The sequence below is a fragment of the Helianthus annuus genome, chromosome 17 (genome assembly GCF_002127325.2).
Source record: "Helianthus annuus cultivar XRQ/B chromosome 17, HanXRQr2.0-SUNRISE, whole genome shotgun sequence".
NCBI classification, from domain to species: domain Eukaryota; kingdom Viridiplantae; phylum Streptophyta; class Magnoliopsida; order Asterales; family Asteraceae; genus Helianthus; species Helianthus annuus.
In genome coordinates, this window is record NC_035449.2 from 5,667,253 (window position 1) to 5,670,446 (window position 3,194).

A 3,194-nucleotide genomic window follows, 5' to 3' on the forward strand; every position below is an offset into this window, starting at 1 on the left:
TAACGGCTTAATTTTTGTCACGAATGAGATTTGAACTCTCATCATATAAAAAGACAAATACTTATCTGACACCTTGATACCGCTAAATCAAAGGCCTTTTGGTATTTGGTTAAATCTAATTAACTTTCAATTATCTCTATTTAAAGGCGTATAATTTTTTTATCCTTTTAAAACAAGAGTTATATAACTCTCATCTTCTATGCAAGATGCATCAACATTAATCCAATTAATTGAATTGTTTGAGTGGTTCTCATAGTCTTGTACAAAATGTTGGTGATAGATACGACGTCCTTTTTATTATATAATATATTTATAATCAACTCGATACTTGTCAATTTATGGTTATATGCTTCGATGTAGTATTGAATTTGGTACATTTTATTTAGAGTAAATTCCTTTTTGAGCTTTTGTGTTTTAATAATTTTATTTATCTGAGTTCAAAATCAAAATTTTTAACTACCTGATTTTGAATTTGAACTATTTGACTCCAAATGTGTAACGTCGTTAACCAAATCTATTAACTTTGTATGAAAACACTAAAAAACCCTTGTCGTTTACAAAATAAAAAACATAATAAACAATATATAAACCTTCTCTCTTCCACACGTACACACTACTCAACCCCCCCACCCCCCCCCCCCCCGCCCTAAAGACAACCACAACCACCACCAAACCCACCATCGAACACCACCAACAAAGTCTCTTTTTCTCTCTCTGTCACTTTACAGACTCTCTCTCTCTAAAGTCTTTCTCACTCTCAAAACATGTGACCGTTGATGTTGTTGCTTTAACTCCCCTTGGAAACCATAGCAATGATGGGTAGGAGTTCAAATTTGGTTAAAGCACGTTTAGTTATTTATATGGGTTATGTTGAAATTAGGGGGTTTTGTGTAACACCCTAAAATGGGTTTGATAATTTAAACTCGGTTAATATAAAGGAACCGGGTAAAATACCGTTTAGGGTAAAAAACGGAACCGTAAATAAAAGTTGACTAGAAATATTTAACCAAGTGGTGACATGTATATAAGTAACAAGATAACGAGTGTAAGTCTCATTATTAATTGAAACGAAGTTTAAGGGACCAAAACCGTTAAAAAGGGAAACATGATCTATTAAATAAAGGAAAACACACACACACACACACACACTTGGTGTGTGCGTGGAACGAGCAGGAAGAAGAAGAACAAGGGTTCAAACCCTTGTTCTTGATAAATCTTCAAATTGAAGGGTGGAATGAGGTCCAAATTCACAACTGAACATGAATTAACGATCACCTTCACAAGGGGATCATAAGGTATGTCTTAAAATTTAGATTTGATGATCTTGTTCGAAGTGGGTTATGATCAATCCATGAATTTGTATGAAATTAAGCATGTAGAGGTGTTAGAAACATCAAGTAGAACTTATGTTATGAGTAAATTCAAGTAATTGGGTGATTTAGAATAAAACCCATTGCATGAGTGTGAAGATGATGATCATGATGAACTTGAAGATGTTATAGTGTAATTTTGTGATATATAGGGTGTAGTATGATAGGCTTAGATAGATAAACTTGATGTGGAATTTGTGATTATGAGATTTTGCTTGAATGTAAAGGTTCATAAGATGAAATAAGGAAGAACATGCTTAAAGCACTTGTACATTATGCTTAGAAAATGATACGCGCACCAGGTGTTTGATGAAATGTCTAAAAGACAATAATAAGTGAAATTGTATGCAAGTAGTGGGTAAATGGATATAGTTCATGTGAGTATTATGTAGGGATGATGTCGAGTATGTTTTATGCCTGTTTGAATGGATTAATAATGTTAAGTATGCTTTATGTAGGTCGTATATTAGATGTGAATTTGATATGGTTGTTCACATGTATAAGCATATATGCTAATAAGAATGTGAATGTAATGACATAAGTGTATAGGAATCATGTCAAGATGGATGGAGCGTTGAAGGCTAACGGACTAAGAAGACTCAACCAAGTAAGCGAACGCAAATACGGACGCGCAAGGTAAGTGTATCCCGGACTTACACTTTAGATGTAAATTGTAATGTAGTACAATGACCATTGTGAATCATGTGAGAAAGTATGAAACGATGGAAGTAACAAGGTAAGCTTACGGTAAATAAGTCGAAAGTGGTTAAGAAATAGTTTCTATTAATTATAGGTAAGAAGGAAGCTTACATGATGATATTATTCATAAAGATGAAATAAGTAGTTATACGCATATGCATGAGTTTGATTGTAAGTAAGTAATTGGAACTCATAGGAGAGTATGACTAAGAACGCGTAAATGTGGAGAATTATGTGTATACGATTTACATACATAGACGTGTGTATTTAGGACTTGTAAGTAATACTGTGTAGAAAGTAAATTGTAAGTACTTGTATGGATAGAAGGGGTATGTATGCATGATTTGGAATTTAGTTATATGCACAAATGAATAAGACTTGTTATGCGTATACATGAATATGTTCGTATGAATGAAATCTAATGATGCTAACCGTTTTCCTATTGAGAATGAAATGCGGATGCAGATATACTTGTAATGGAGGTTAAAGGTAGTCACCGAAATCCAATGCGGGTGGTTTGAATGGATGAAGGGATGGATTAACATGAGCGAAAGCATGATATGTTGACACCTAATTACGCATGTTTAAATTTTATGTATGATGACACCAGTTACTAATGATGTGATTGTACGTGATGTCTACAGGTTGTACAGAGCTGTGGATTCTCATCATGGAGTGTAAGCGGTCGAAGATCGAGTCAAGTCATGGATTGTACGTGTGGGCGCGTGGTCACGTAAATTAATATAAGTATGTCAGAATTTTATAAATCTACAGAATGCGTTAATGTATTTGATGTAAAAGAGTGATTTAATGTATTTCTAAGTATGTTAGAATGAATATAATGAAAGAGAATTTTTAAGTTCGTATTTCCGCTGCGACTTTTGGCTAAAACGTGTTAGGGCGTTACATTTTGGTAGTGTGAAGAAGTGTTTAATTATGGCCAGGTAAGGGACGGTGGTGGGTTTGGTATGGAGGTGCAGTGCAATGGTGTGGTCGTGCGATGGTAGTAGTGTGGAGGACTTTGTGCGATGGTGGAGGTTAGGTGGTGGTTGTGAAGCGGTGATGAAGGAGAGTAAAGAGAAAAAGTGGTTTGTGTGTATGAGTGAATGTGTGTATATATTAATA

At 34.5% G+C, this 3,194-nt stretch overlaps 1 long non-coding RNA gene across 1 annotated transcript; it reads left to right on the forward strand.

The window, feature by feature from the left end:
• Positions 1–1,148: 1,148 nt before the first annotated feature.
• LOC110926098 lies at positions 1,149–2,946 on the forward strand. The gene is made up of 3 exons (XR_002584978.2): positions 1,149–1,295; positions 1,920–2,006; positions 2,714–2,946. It is a non-coding gene; the product is annotated as an uncharacterized LOC110926098 (long non-coding RNA).
• Positions 2,947–3,194: the final 248 nt, after the last annotated feature.